Here is a 17,379-nt window from a genome sequence, read left to right on the forward strand (position 1 = left end):
ACCCACTCACTCACCCACTCACTCACTCACCCACTCACCCACTCACTCACCCACTCACCCACTCACTCACTCACTCACCCACTCACTCACCCACTCACCCACTCACCCACTCACTCACTCACCCACTCACTCACCCACTCACCCACCCACTCACTCACTCACCCACTCACTCACCCACTCACCCACTCACTCACCCACTCACTCACTCACCCACTCACTCACCCACTCACTCACCCACCCACCCACCCACCCACCCACCCACCCACCCACCCACTCACCCACCCACCCACCCACCCACCCACTCACCCACCCACCCACCCACTCACCCACTCACCCACCCACTCACTCACCCACCCACCCACTCACTCACCCACCCACTCACCCACTCACCCACTCACCCACCCACTCACCCACCCACTCACCCACCCACCCACTCACTCACTCACCCACCACTCACTCACCCACCCACCCACCCACCCACCCACTCACTCACTCACCCACCCACTCACCCACCCACTCACCCACCCACCCACCCACTCACCCACCCACTCACCCACCCACCCACCCACCCACCCACTCACCCACCCACCCACTCACTCACTCACTCACTCACCCACTCACTCACCCACTCACTCACCCACTCACTCACTCACCCACCCACCCACCCACCCACCCACCCACCCACTCACTCACTCACCCACTCACCCACCCACTCACCCACCCACACACCCACCCACCCACCCACTCACTCACTCACCCACCCACCCACTCACCCACCCACCCACCCACCCACTCACCCACTCACCCACCCACTCACCCACTCACCCACCCACCCACCCACCCACCCACCCACTCACTCACTCACTCACCCACCCACCCACTCACCCACCCACCCACCCACCCACTCACCCACTCACCCACTCACCCACCCACTCACCCACCCACTCACCCACCCACCCACTCACCCACCCACTCACCCACCCACTCACCCCTGGACTGCACAGCGAGAGTCATCCTGGAGGCTGAGTAGTGCCTCTGGTGGAACTTGCGGAGTGCCGAGTGAACGTCCAGGCCAAGAGTTTGCGGTGAGTGGAGCAGAGACGCAGAGTTGCCTGGGCAGAGACACGGGGAGAGAGACACGGGGAGAGAGACACGGGGAGAGAGACACGGGGAGAGAGACACGGGGAGAGAGACACGGGGAGAGAGACACGGGGAGAGAGACACGGGGAGAGAGACACGGGGAGAGAGACACGGGTGAGTGAGACACGTAGAGACACGGAGGGAGAGACAGGGGGAGAGAGACACGGGGATACACAGAGAGACACGGTGAGAGACACGGGGGGAGAGACACGGGGAGAGAGACACGGGTGAGAGAGACACGGGGTGAGAGACACGGGGAGAGAGACACGGGGAGAGAGACACGGGGAGAGAGACACGGGGAGAGAGAGAGACACGGGGAGAGAGAGAGACACGGGGAGAGAGACACGGGGAGAGAGACACGGGGAGAGAGACACGGGGATACACAGAGAGACACGGGGAGAGAGACACGGGGATACACAGAGAGACACGGGGAGAGAGACACGGGGAGAGAGACACGGGGAGAGACACGGAGAGAGACACGGTGAGAGAGACGGTGAGACACGGTGAGAGACACGGAGAGAGAGACACGGTGGGAGAGAGACACGGGGAGACACGGGGAGAGAGACACGGGGAGAGAGACACGGGGAGAGAGACACGGGGAGAGAGACACGGGGAGAGAGACACGGGGAGAGAGACACTACTATAGTACTTCTACTATAGTAGTAGTACTATAGTACTACTACTATAGTACTTACCCCAAAAGAATTGTCCCATGGGATGCGATGTCTTGGCCAGAGACCCCATCAGAGACTCCACCCTGTGGGAGTCCGACTTCAACGCTTCGTGGAACTCTGCACACAGACACACACACACAGACACACACACAGACACAGACACACAGACACACACACACAGACACACACACACAGACACACACACAGACACACACAGACACACACACAGACACACACACACACACAGACACACACACACACAGACACACACACACACAGACACACACACAGACACACACACACACACAGACACACACACACACAGACACACACAGACACACACACACACAGACACACACACACAGACACACACACAGACACACACAGACACACACACACACACAGACACACACACACACACAGACACACACACAGACACACACACACAGACACACACACAGACACACACACAGACACACACACACACACACAGACACACACACACAGACACACACACAGACACACACACAGACACACACACAGACACACACACAGACACACACACACATACACAGACACACACACAGACACACACACACAGACACACACACACACACACACAGACACACACACACACAGACACACACACACACAGACACACACACACACACAGACACACACACACACAGACACACACACAGACACACACACACACACACAGACACACACACACACACACAGACACACACACAGACACACACACAGACACACACACACACAGACAAACATTTGACGGTAATGTTGATGATAATGATGATGTTGATGATGATGTTGATAATGATGATGTCGATGATGATGTTGATGGTTTTGATGATGATGTTGATGTTGATGTTGTTGATGATGTTGATGATGTGGATGATGATGTTGTTGATGTTGATGTTGTTGATGATGTGGATGATGATGATGATGATGTTGTTGATGTTGATGTTGTTGATGATGTTGATGATGTGGATGATGATGATGATGATGATGTTGTTGATGTTGATGTTGTTGATGTTGATGTTGTTGTTGTTGATGATGTTGTTGTTGTTGTTGATGTTGTTGATGTTGTTGATGATGATGTTGATGATGTTGTTGATGTTGATGTTGTTGTTGTTGATGTTGATGATGTTGATGATGTTGATGTTGATGATGATGTTGATGTTGTTGATGATGTTGATGTTGATGATGTTGATGTTGATGATGTTGATGTTGTTGATGTTGATGTTGTTGATGTTGATGATGTTGATGTTGATGATGATGTTGATGTTGTTGATGATGTTGATGTTGATGATGTTGATGTTGATGATGATGTTGATGTTGTTGATGATGTTGATGTTGATGATGTTGTTGATGTTGATGATGTTGATGATGTTGATGTTGTTGTTGTTGATGATGTTGATGATGTTGATGATGTTGATGTTGATGATGTTGATGATGTTGATGTTGTTGATGATGTTGATGTTGTTGATGATGTTGATGATGTTGATGTTGTTGATGATGTTGATGATGTTGATGATGTTGATGTTGATGATGTTGTTGATGTTGTTGATGTTGTTGATGATGTTGATGTTGTTGATGTTGTTGATGATGTTGATGATGTTGATGTTGTTGATGTTGTTGATGATGTTGATGTTGTTGATGATGTTGATGATGTTGATGTTGTTGATGTTGATGATGTTGATGATGTTGATGTTGTTGATGATGTTGATGATGTTGATGTTGATGATGATGTTGATGTTGTTGATGATGTTGTTGTTGATGATGTTGATGATGTTGATGATGTTGATGATGTTGATGATGTTGATGATGTTGATGATGATGTTGATGATGTTGTTGATGTTGTTGATGTTGTTGATGATGTTGATGATGTTGATGTTGTTGATGTTGTTGATGATGTTGATGTTGTTGATGTTGTTGATGATGTTGTTGATGATGATGTTGATGATGTTGATGTTGTTGATGATGTTGATGTTGTTGATGTTGATGATGTTGATGATGTTGATGTTGTTGATGATGTTGATGTTGTTGATGATGATGTTGATGATGTTGATGTTGTTGATGATGTTGATGATGTTGATGATGTTGATGATGTTGATGATGTTGATGTTGTTGATGATGTTGTTGATGTTGTTGATGATGTTGATGATGTTGATGTTGTTGATGATGTTGTTGATGTTGTTGATGATGTTGATGATGTTGATGATGTTGATGTTGTTGATGATGTTGTTGATGTTGTTGATGATGTTGATGTTGTTGATGATGTTGATGTTGTTGATGTTGTTGATGATGTTGATGTTGATGATGATGTTGATGATGTTGATGATGTTGATGATGTTGATGATGTTGATGTTGTTGATGTTGTTGATGTTGTTGATGATGTTGATGTTGTTGATGTTGTTGATGATGTTGATGTTGTTGATGTTGTTGATGTTGTTGATGTTGTTGATGATGTTGATGATGTTGATGATGTTGATGTTGATGATGTTGTTGATGTTGTTGATGTTGTTGATGTTGTTGATGATGTTGATGATGTTGATGTTGTTGATGTTGTTGATGATGTTGATGTTGTTGATGTTGTTGATGTTGTTGATGATGTTGATGATGTTGATGATGTTGATGTTGATGATGTTGTTGATGTTGTTGATGTTGTTGATGTTGTTGATGATGTTGATGATGTTGATGTTGTTGATGATGTTGATGATGTTGATGATGTTGATGTTGATGATGTTGATGTTGTTGATGATGTTGATGATGTTGATGTTGTTGATGTTGTTGATGTTGTTGATGATGTTGATGATGTTGATGATGTTGATGATGTTGATGTTGTTGATGTTGTTGATGTTGATGATGTTGATGATGTTGATGTTGTTGATGTTGTTGATGTTGTTGATGATGTTGATGATGTTGATGATGTTGATGATGTTGATGATGTTGATGTTGTTGATGTTGATGATGTTGATGATGTTGATGTTGTTGATGTTGTTGATGTTGTTGATGTTGTTGATGATGTTGATGATGTTGATGATGTTGATGTTGTTGATGTTGATGATGTTGATGATGTTGATGTTGTTGATGTTGTTGATGATGTTGATGATGTTGATGATGTTGATGATGTTGATGATGTTGATGTTGTTGATGATGTTGATGATGTTGATGTTGATGATGATGTTGATGTTGTTGATGATGTTGATGTTGATGATGTTGATGTTGTTGATGATGTTGATGATGTTGATGTTGTTGATGTTGTTGATGTTGTTGATGATGTTGATGATGTTGATGTTGATGTTGTTGATGTTGTTGATGTTGTTGATGATGTTGATGATGTTGATGATGTTGATGATGTTGATGTTGTTGATGATGTTGATGATGTTGATGTTGTTGATGTTGTTGATGTTGTTGATGATGTTGATGATGTTGATGTTGTTGATGTTGTTGATGTTGTTGATGATGTTGATGTTGTTGATGATGTTGATGATGTTGATGTTGTTGATGTTGATGATGTTGATGATGTTACCACTATCCACAGCCTGCACTTCTCTCGCCATACTCTCTCTCTTCATGAGCGGAGATATAAAAAATTGAGCCCATCTACAAAATCATCATCAGCATCATCAGAATCAGCAGCATCACCCATTCACCCACCCACTCACTCACTCACCAACTCACCCACCCACCCACCCACCCACCCACCCACCCACTCACCCACCCACCCACCCACCCACCCACCCACTCACCCACCCACTCACCCACCCACCCACCCACCCACTCACTCACCCACTCACCCACCCACCCACCCACTCACTCACCCACTCACCCACCCACCCACCCACCCACCCACCCACCCACTCACCCACCCACCCACCCACCCACCCACCCACCCACTCACCCACTCACCCACCCACCCACCCACCCACCCACCCACCCACCCACTCACCCACCCACCCACCCACCCACCCACCCACCCACCCACTCACCCACCCACCCACCCACCCACTCACCCACTCACCCACCCACCCACTCACTCACTCACCAACTCACCCACCCACCCACCCACCCACCCACCCACCCACCCACCCACCCACCCACCCACCCACCCACTCACCCACCCACTCACCCACCCACCCACCCACTCACTCACCCACTCACCCACCCACCCACCCACTCACTCACCCACTCACCCACCCACCCACCCACCCACCCACTCACTCACCCACTCACCCACCCACCCACCCACTCACTCACCCACCCACCCACCCACCCACCCACCCACCCACCCACCCACTCACTCACCCACTCACCCACCCACCCACCCACTCACTCACTCACTCACCAACTCACCCACCCACCCACCCACCCACTCACCCACCCACCCACCCACCCACTCACCCACCCACTCACCCACCCACCCACCCACCCACCCACTCACTCACCCACTCACCCACCCACCCACCCACTCACTCACCCACTCACCCACCCACCCACCCACCCACCCACCCACCCACCCACTCACCCACCCACTCACCCACCCACTCACCCACCTGTTCAACGCTGGCTGCAGGAAGTCGCCCTGTACGTCGAGGGTGAAAGTGGTGGACTCACAGTCGGTGCTGGCGTTGTCACTCCCCCCGTGGCGACGGAGAAAGTCATCCAGAGAGTTCTCGCTTGGGTAGAGCGCACTGCCCATGAACACCACTGGGTGGGGGTGGGGGGGGTGGGTGGGTGAGTGAGTGGGTGAGTGAGTGGTGAGTGGGTGGGTGAGTGGGTGAGTGGGTGAGTGGGTGAGTGGGTGAGTGGGTGGGGGAGGGGGGGGGGGGTGGGGGGGTGGGTGGGTGAGTGAGTGGGTGAGTGGGTGAGTGGGTGGGTGAGTGGGTGAGTGAGTGGCTGAGTGAGTGAGTGGGTGAGTGTGTGAGTGACTGAGTGTGTGAGTGGCTGGGTGAGTGAGTGAGTGAGTGGGTGAGTGGCTGAGTGAGTGGCTGAGTGAGTGAGTGGCTGAGTGTGTGAGTGACTGAGTGTGTGACTGACTGAGTGTGTGAGTGGCTGGGTGAGTCAGTGAGTGAGTGGGTGAGTGAGTGAGTGGGTGAGTGGGTGAGTGACTGAGTGGGTGAGTGACTGAGTGTGTGAGTGACTGAGTGTGTGAGAGGCTGGGTGAGTGAGTGAGTGGGTGAGTGGCTGAGTGAGTGGCTGAGTGAGTGAGTGGGTGAGTGAGTGGGTGACTGAGTGTGTGAGTGGCTGGGTGAGTGAGTGAGTGAGTGTGTGAGTGGCTGAGTGAGTGGCTGAGTCAGTGAGTGAGTGGGTGAGTGAGTGGCTGAGTGAGTGGCTGAGTGAGTGAGTGAGTGAGTGACTGAGTGTGTGGGTGGCTGAGTGTGTGAGTGACTGAGTGTGTGACTGACTGAGTGGGTGAGTGGCTGAGTGAGTGAGTGGGTGAGTGTGTGAGTGGCTGGGTGAGTGGCTGAGTGAGTGTGTGAGTGGCTGGGTGAGTGAGTGGGTGAGTGGCTGAGTGAGTGGCTGAGTGAGTGGCTGAGTGAGTGAGTGGCTGAGTGTGTGACTGACTGAGTGGGTGAGTGGCTGAGTGAGTGGCTGAGTGAGTGAGTGGGTGAGTGACTGAGTGGGTGAGTGAGTGGCTCACTGTGTTCTAGGAAGTGAGCAAGTCCTGGAATATTTTCTGGATCACTGAAGCTGCCAACTTGCACACAGAGAGCAGCTGCACCCTGCAGCCACAAAGTTCAAAGTTCATGTATTTGGTGTAGAGCCCGGTGAACCATTCGGCTCTTGAATCGGGTGCAACCGCAACAACCAAAAAACAAAAACACGAACAGGAAAACACTGGGAGAGAGACACGGGGAGAGAGAGAGAGACACGGGGAGAGAGACACGGGGAGAGAGACACGGGGAGAGAGACACGGGGAGAGAGACACGGTGAGAGAGAGAGACACGAGGAGAGAGAGAGACACGGGGAGAGAGAGAGACACGGGGAGAGAGACACGGGGAGAGAGACACGGGGAGAGAGACACGGGGAGAGAGACACGGGGAGAGAGAGAGACACGGGGAGAGAGACACGGGGAGAGAGACACGGGGAGAGAGAGAGACACGGGGAGAGAGACACGGGGAGAGAGAGAGACACGGGGAGAGAGACACGGGGAGAGAGACACGGTGAGAGAGAGAGACACGAGGAGAGAGAGAGACACGGGGAGAGAGAGAGACACGGGGAGAGAGACACGGGGAGAGAGACACGGGGAGAGAGACACGGGGAGAGAGACACGGGGAGAGAGAGAGACACGGGGAGAGAGACACGGGGAGAGAGACACGGGGAGAGAGAGAGAGACACGGAGAGACACGGGGAGAGAGACACGGGGAGAGAGAGAGACACTGGGAGAGAGACACGGGGAGAGAGAGAGACACTGGGAGAGAGACACGGGGAGAGAGAGAGACACGGGGAGAGAGACACGGGGAGAGAGACACGGGGAGAGAGACACGGGGAAAGAGACACGGGGAGAGAGAGAGAGACACGGGGAGAGAGAGAGACACGGGGAGAGAGACACGGGGAGAGAGACACGGGGAGAGAGAGAGACACGGGGAGAGAGAGAGACACGGGGAGACACGGGGAGAGAGAGACACGGGGAGACACGGGGAGAGAGACACGGAGAGAGAGACACGGGGAGAGAGAGAGACACGGGGAGAGAGACACGGGGAGAGAGACACGGGGAGAGAGACACGGAGAGAGAGACACGGGGAGACACGGGGAAAGAGAGACACGGGGAGAGAGAGAGACACGGGGAGAGAGAGAGACACGGGGAGAGAGAGAGACACGAGGAGAGAGACACGGGGAGAGAGACACGGGGAGAGAGAGAGACACGGGGAGAGAGAGAGACACGAGGAGAGAGACACGGGGAGAGAGAGACACGGGGAGAGAGAGAGACACGAGGAGAGAGACACGGGGAGAGAGACACGGGGAGAGAGACACGGGGAGAGAGAGAGACACGGGGAGAGAGACACGGGGAGAGAGAGAGACACGGGGAGAGAGAGAGACACGAGGAGAGAGACACGGGGAGAGAGACACGGGGAGAGAGAGAGACACGGGGAGAGAGAGAGACACGGGGAGAGAGACACGGAGAGAGAGAGACACGGGGAGACACGGTGAGACACGGGGAGAGAGACACGGAGAGAGAGAGAGACACGAGGAGAGAGAGAGACACGAGGAGAGAGAGACACGGGGAGACACGGGGAGAGAGACACGGGGAGATAGAGAGACACGAGGAGAGAGAGAGACACGAGGAGAGAGAGAGACACGGGGAGACACGGGGAGAGAGACACGGGGAGAGAGAGAGACACGAGGAGAGAGAGAGACACGAGGAGAGAGAGAGACACGGGGAGACACGGGGAGAGAGACACGGGGAGAGAGAGAGACACGGGGAGAGAGAGAGACACGGGGAGAGAGAGACACGGGGAGACACGGGGAGAGAGACACGGAGAGAGAGAGAGACACGGGGAGACACGGTGAGACACGGGGAGACACGGGGAGAGAGAGAGACACGGGGAGAGAGAGAGACACGGGGAGACACGGGGAGAGAGACACGGGGAGAGAGACACGGGGAGAGAGAGAGACACGGGGAGAGAGAGAGACACGGGGAGACACGGGGAGAGAGACACGGGGAGAGAGACACGGGGAGAGAGAGAGAGACACGGGGAGAGAGAGAGACACGGGGAGACACGGGGAGAGAGACACGGGGAGAGAGAGACACGGGGAGACACGGGGAGAGAGACACGGGGAGAGAGAGAGACACGGGGAGACACGGTGAGACACGGGGAAAGAGACACGGAGAAAAAGAGAGACACGGGGAGTCACGGTGAGACACGGGGAGAGAGACACGGACAGAGAGAGAGAGACACGGGGAGAAAGAGAGACACGGGGAGACACGGTGAGACACGGGGAGACATGGTGAGACACGGGGAGAGAGACACGGAGAAAAAGAGAGACACGGGGAGACACGGTGAGACACGGGGAGAGAGACACGGGGAGAGAGACACAGGGAGAGAGACACGGAGAGAGAGAGACACACGGGGTGAGAGAGAGAGACACGGGGAGAGAGACACGGGGAGAGACACGGGGAGAGACACGGAGAGAGAGACACGGGGAGAGAGAGACACGGGGAGAGAGACATGGGGAGACACGGGGAGACACGGGGAGACACGGGGAGACACGGTGAGACACGGGGAGAGAGACACGGAGAAAAAGAGAGACACGGGGAGACACGGGGAGACACGGTGAGACACGGGGAGAGAGACACGGAGAAAAAGAGAGACACAGGGAGACACGGTGAGACACGGGGAGAGAGACACGGGGAGAGAGAGACACGGAGAGAGAGACACACGGGGTGAGAGAGACACACGGGGTGAGAGAGAGAGACACGGGGAGAGAGAGAGACACGGGGAAATCCGCGAGAAGTCAAAACTTTCCCTTACCAACTTCTCCGAATGGAATGATTTCTTTCGCCTCTTAGGACCATCACCGCCATCATCGCCATCATCGCCATCATCGCCATCACCGCCATCACCGCCATCACCGCCATCACCGCCATCATCGCCATCATCGCCATCATCGCCATCATCGCCATCATCGCCATCATCTCCATCACCATCATCATCATCATCATCTTCTTCGCCGGTATCACCATCGCTATCGCCATCACTATCATCGTCATCATCATCAATGTCTGTCCACTCATCTTCATCACCGCCATCTTCATCACCGCCATCACCATCACCACCACCATCACCATCAGCGTGGTGATGGTGGTGATGGTGGTGATGTTGTGATGTGGTCGAAGGGTCGAGCTGGGGGTGGACGTCACAGCGGGAGACGTCGCTCACCAGCAAAGCTCGCAGGCCGTTGGTGAGAGTCACCACCCTAGAGACACACACGGTGACACACAGAGACACACACAGAGACACACAGTGACACACACACACACACAGACACACACACAGAGACACACACACACACAGACACACACAGAGACACACAGTGACACACACACACACAGACACACACACAGAGACACACACACACACAGACACACACAGAGACACACAGTGACACACACACACACACAGAGACACACACAGACACACACACACACAGACACACACAGAGACACACACACAGACACACACACACACACAGAGACACACACAGAGACACACAGTGACACACACAGAGACACACACAGAGACACACACACAGAGACACACACACACACAGACACACACAGAGACACACAGTGACACACACACACACACAGAGACACACACAGAGACACACAGTGACACACACACAGACACACACAGAGACACACAGTGACACACACACACACAGAGACACACACAGAGACACACAGTGAAACACACAGAGACACACACAGAGACACACAGTGACACACACAGAGACACACACAGAGACACACAGTGACACACACACACACAGACACACACAGAGACACACAGTGACACACACACAGACACACACAGAGACACACACAGTGACACACACAGAGACACACACAGTGACACACACAGACACACACAGAGACACACACACAGACACACACAGAGACACACACAGAGACACACACAGTGACACACACACAGACACACACAGAGACACACACACAGACACACACAGAGACACACAGTGACACACACACAGACACACACACAGAGACACACACAGTGACACACACAGAGACACACACACAGACACACACACAGACACACACACAGTGACACAGTGACACACACAGAGACACACACACAGTCACACACAGTGACACAGAGACACACACAGAGACACACACACAGTGACACAGTGACACACACAGAGACACACACACAGTCACACACACAGTGACACAGTGACACACACAGAGACACACACAGTGACACACAGTGACACACACAGAGACACACACACAGTGACACACACAGTGACACAGTGACACACACAGAGACACACACACAGTGACACACACAGTGACACAGTGACACACACAGAGACACACACAGTCACACACAGTGACACAGAGACACACACAGAGACACACACAGTGACACACAGTGACACACACAGAGACACACAGTGACACACACACACAGTACACACACAGTGACACACAGTGACACACAGTGACACACACAGAGACACACACACACAGTGACACACACACAGTGACACACACAGTGACACACACAGAGACACACACACACAGTGACACACACACACAGTGACACACACACAGTGACACACACAGTGACACACACACAGAGACACACACAGTGACACACACACACAGTGACACACACAGTGACACACACACAGTGACACACACAGTGACACACACAGTGACACACACAGTGACACACACACAGTGACACATACAGTAACACACACACACACAGTGACACACAAAGTGACACACACACACACAGTGACACACACACACACAGTGACACACACACACAGTGACACACACAGTGACACACACAGTGACACACACACACACACAGTGACACACACACAGAGACACACAATCCCTGTCGCACCCCAAGGTGTACAGGGAAAGGCTCCGACTCCCGGCCACGTAGTTTTACCCGGGCCCGCTCACCATCATGAAGGTCCTTAATGATCGTGAGCAGAGGGTCAGGGACTCCGAAAGCACGAAGAACAACCCAGAGCCCAGTCCTACTGATGGTATCATAGGCCTTGACCAGGTCAATAAAGCAGAGATGTAGGTCTTTTTGGAATTCCCTACACCTCTGCTGGAGCAGACCGACAGAAAATATGGCATCTGTGCAGGACCGCCCTTTCCTGAAACCGCATTGGGGCTCCGCAAGCCTCTCCTCAGCGTGCCTAGCAAGGCGATGTTGAATAATCCTTGCCAGGACCTTACCCGGCACACTGAGGAGTGAGATGCCCCTGTAGTTGTTACAGTCGGTACGGTCCCCCTTCTTAAAGAGGGGGAACACCAGGGCATCCTTCCAGTCCTGCGGAACCCGTCCAGTGGTCCAGACTGTTGTTATGATGTCATGTAGGGCAGTCTGTGCACAAACGCCACCCTCCCTGAGCATTTCACTTGGGAGATCATCTCTGCCCGGTGCCTTTCCTGGTCTCAGACTCCGGATCGCCCTCAGTACTTCCTCAACAGATGGCACCTCAGCCAGCCACTCACAGGGGGTGACATCCTCCTCCAATATTTGAGGCACGGCAGCCTCAGCAGGGTCATCCCCACCTTGTGCCACGATGTTTTCCTGGCTGAGAGATGTTCCCTCCCCCAGGACCTCACAGAAATGCTCAGCAAATCTGCGAACCTGTTCCTGGGGGTCGGAGATTGGATCACCGTTCTTTCCCCTAATGACGGTAATAGGTGTGGCGCTGCAGGTTAATTTTTTCATGGAGTTTAATAGCGATTTGTGATCGCGGGCCACTGAGGCAGACTCCATCTCCTCAGCAACCCGCGACCACCACCCTTCCTTGCGGCGCCTCACGGCTCTCCGAACCTCCGAGCGAAGGCTGCGGTAAAAGCCTCCTCATTCTCTGACGTGGGATGCTGTAGCCGATGAGAGTGGGCCTGTCGCTTTTTCTCAACCATCCTGAACACCTCCTCTGTCAGCCAGGGTATCTGGGGAGGTCTGGACCGCGTACCCAAAGCAGCCATTGCAGCTGCATGAGCCACAGTCCTAAACCATCTCGCCCATTTACCCTCGACATCAGGAGGAGTGGGGGACGATGCCAACCCCAGCCGCAAGCGATGATGAAATTCTCGCTTGCAACTTTCATCAGCTAGCTGAGACCAGGCCACTTTTGGTTTGAATGGGGTCCTGGGTGTACACCCACCACCGGAGTGGAAGAATGGCAGGCGCATCTTTCAGATGACTAGTCGATGGTCAGTGGGCAGATCAGCTCCACGGTAGGTCCTGGTGTCAAGGACATGGGCTCGCATCCGCTGGTCCGTCACTATGTAGTCCAGCAGATGTTCTTGCTTGGACCCGGCATGCATCCATGATGTTGTGTGGATGCGCCGATGCCGGAAGAGCGTGTTGGTAGTTACAAGCCCATGGGCTGCACAAAAATATAGCAGCCTCCTACCGTTATTATTGAGCTGATCTGGCCCATGCCTTCCAATCACTCCAGACCAGGTGCCAGCATCATGACCAACTCGGGCATTGAAGTCACCCAACAAGATGACTCTGTCCCGAGTGGCCACTTTAGCCAGCACCTGTGACGGGAGGTCATAGAAGGCATCTGACTCATCGGCCTTGCCTGCATCCCTCCACGGATGTTCATCTTCGGTGGGGGCATCAGTAACCACGACCACCACTCCTCGCCTCCGGTTGATGGGAAGGCGAGCCCAAAGTAGCCTGGGGCTTACAGCTTCCCACACCTCACCGCCACGCTCCCACACCCCCTTCATTCTTTTGTTCGGAAGAAGAGCCACACCCTGTTGTTTGGCAGTTTCCTGCCCCGAGTAGAGGACTGTCCACCCCTCATGGTGGCAGGAGCCAGAGCCGGTCCACCGGACCTCCTGAATGCCGCAGAGACCCAGGCGGTACCGGTCCAGCTCCCGACAGATGAATGACAGCCTCTCCTCCATAGACACAGACACCAAAACCAGTCCACCGGACCTCCTGAATGCCACAGAGATCCAGGCGGTACCGGTCCAGCTCCCGACAGAGGAGTGGCAGCCTCTCCTCCATAGACACAGACACCAAAACCTGTCCACCGGACCTCCTGAATGCCACAGAGATCCAGGCGGTACCGGTCCAGCTCCCGACAGAGGAGTGGCAGCCTCTCCTCCATAGACACAGACACCAAAACCAGTCCACCGGACCTCCTGAATGCCACAGAGATCCAGGCGGTACCGGTCCAGCTCCCGACAGAGGAGTGGCAGCCTCTCCTCCATAGACACAGACACCAGAACCGGTCCACTGGACCTCCTGAATACCGCAGAGATCCAGGCGGTACCGGTCCAGCTCCCGACAGAGGAGTGGCAGCCTCTCCTCCATAGACACAGACACCAAAACCAGTCCACCGGACCTCCTGAATGCCACAGAGATCCAGGCGGTACCGGTCCAGCTCCCGACAGAGGAGTGGCAGCCTCTCCTCCATAGACACAGACACCAAAACCTGTCCACCGGACCTCCTGAATGCCACAGAGATCCAGGCGGTACCGGTCCAGCTCCCAACAGAGGAGTGGCAGCCTCTCCTCCTCCACAGTGAGCGTTCGAACATTTCACGTGGCCACACGAAGTGGCTTTTCGTTCTTTGGTTCTTTTCGGTTAAGTCACGTCTAAAAATAAAATAATAAATTAAAATAACATATTACGACGTTTCGATTGCCACACAAGCAATCATCATCAGGTATAAAAGAAATAGCAACAAAAATCTAACTAGAAAACTATAGACAGACATACAAGCAGACAGACATCACAACGGCACACAGCAAGAGGACACACATCGGCACAAAGAGAGGGGTCGTTTCTGTGACGGTCCCTTAAATATAGAGAGGGGGGGCGGGGATGGAGAGAGGGAGGGGGCAGAGAGAATTAGCATATCAATGAGTGGACGGCCACGTACTACTGTACTACTGTTGCAAGTAAGATGACAATGTGGAAGGGGCACGCAAAATTGAAAATTAGGAGAGGGAGGGGGCCCCTTCCACATTGTCATCTTACTTGCAACAGTAGTACAGTAGTACGTGGCCGTCCACTCATTGATATGCTAATTCTCTCTGCCCCCTCCCTCTCTCCATCCCCGCCCCCCCTCTCTATATTTAAGGGACCGTCACAGAAACGACCCCTCTCTTTGTGCCGATGTGTGTCCTCTTGCTGTGTGCCGTTGTGATGTCTGTCTGCTTGTATGTCTGTCTATAGTTTTCTAGTTAGATTTTTGTTGCTATTTCTTTTATACCTGATGATGATTGCTTGTGTGGCAATCGAAACGTCGTAATATGTTATTTTAATTTATTATTTTATTTTTAGACGTGACTTAACCGAAAAGAACCAAAGAATAATTCCTGCAGTCACGAAAGCTCCTAAATTAAGATTGGCTTTTCGTTGTTTCTGGAGGAGCCCCGAGGGCAGAAGATTCAATCTCCTGACACACACACACATATATGAAGTAATAGTTAGTAGTAGTTAGTAGTAGTAGTGGCTAGTGGTGGTTAGTACTAATTATTGGTACTAGTTAGCAATACTAGTTCGTGGCAGTTAGTACTAGTTCGTGGTAGTTCGTGGTCGTGAGAACTGGTTAGTTGTTGAGTCGTTTTCAGATCACCTCCCCCACCACGCCTCACCGGTAGAGTTTTGGGTCGTTGGGAGATTTGATGATTTCCATTGCCAAGTTGCCTGGAGAAGTTTCCTGGAGACACACACAGACACACACAGACACACACAGACCCACACAGACACACACAGACACAACAACCGCCATTCGCCACTAAGTGGCGGTGACGTCACCACGACGCTTGTGCCAGGCCATGTGCACCTTGAGGCCACGTGAAGTGTCGAACGCCCGCTGGCAGGAGGTCACGGGGCAGACCCAGGTGCCACGGGTCGACTGACCGAGATGACCGAGATGACTGGCTGATGCACCACCTGTGCCCCCTACTGTGCCAACTTGCTGTGCTTTAGCCACCCGGCGCTCCGCTCGTTGTTGTGAGCGTCGCTCCTCCGCCCTCCGTTGTTGTTGGAGGGCGACTGCCTCCAACTGCCCAGTAGCGTCCTTCACGAGCCTCCTCCACTGAGGCCGATCTTGACACCGCTGGTACCAGTCATCGGCAAGTCCACTCAGCTCCACGTCCTCCTGTACCACATCACTCCATCTCTTCTCTAGCCCGTGCCGCGCCCGTTTAGCCCCCTCGATCCGGCTGAACAAAAGCTGTTTAGGCATGCGGTGGCTGGGCATGCGGGCTACATGACCCAGCCAACGCAGCCTTGCCTGCCGGAGGAGCTCACTGATGGGACTTTGCCCAGATCTTTCAAGGACTTGTGAGCTCCTCACACAATCCAGCCTGGTTAAACCCAGGATGGATCGTAGGCAGGCCAGCCTAAATGTTTCCAACCGGCGAAGATGCTCCACTAGGGGGGTCCACGTTTCGCAAGCATAGAGAAGGGAGGGAATGACCGTGGCCGAGAAGACCTGAAGCTTCGTGCGGAGCGACAGACCAGGTAGCTTCCACACAGCGTTACGCAACCGATGAAAAGATATTGCCGCTCGACTGATTCGGAGTGAGACCTCTGCTGATAAACTGGAGCCGGTCATGAGCACACTGCCCAGGTATGGGAAACTCTCCACTCTCTCCACAACTGCCCCATCACCGATTGGGAGTTGTGGGGGCGGAGTGCCCGATGGTACAAAATACCCAGGCAGGTGCTTAGTTTTGGTGGGGCTGATGGTAAGGCCCCACCTCTTAGTGGCACGCTCCAGTCTCAGCAGCAGCGTCTCCAACTCCTCTTCTGAATGAGCAGCTATT

The 17,379-nt window shown here is 53.2% G+C and overlaps 1 long non-coding RNA gene across 1 annotated transcript in view; it reads right to left on the reverse strand.

Moving 5' to 3' along the window:
* Positions 1 to 16,271, reverse strand: part of LOC144954603 (uncharacterized) — a 23,425-nt gene extending 7,154 nt beyond the window's left edge. Inside the window, exons 1-7 of the long non-coding RNA XR_013641286.1 lie at positions 16,201 to 16,271; positions 10,316 to 10,760; positions 7,483 to 7,564; positions 6,395 to 6,548; positions 5,371 to 5,444; positions 1,836 to 1,931; positions 990 to 1,112 (exon numbers count right to left, since the gene is read on the reverse strand). This is a non-coding gene — a long non-coding RNA (uncharacterized LOC144954603). The remainder of the gene's footprint in view (positions 1 to 989; positions 1,113 to 1,835; positions 1,932 to 5,370; positions 5,445 to 6,394; positions 6,549 to 7,482; positions 7,565 to 10,315; positions 10,761 to 16,200) is intronic.
* Between the last annotated feature and the right edge of the window lie 1,108 nt (positions 16,272 to 17,379).

Source organism: Lampetra fluviatilis, unplaced genomic scaffold, assembly GCF_964198595.1.
Source record: "Lampetra fluviatilis unplaced genomic scaffold, kcLamFluv1.1 SCAFFOLD_1076, whole genome shotgun sequence".
NCBI classification, from domain to species: domain Eukaryota; kingdom Metazoa; phylum Chordata; class Hyperoartia; order Petromyzontiformes; family Petromyzontidae; genus Lampetra; species Lampetra fluviatilis.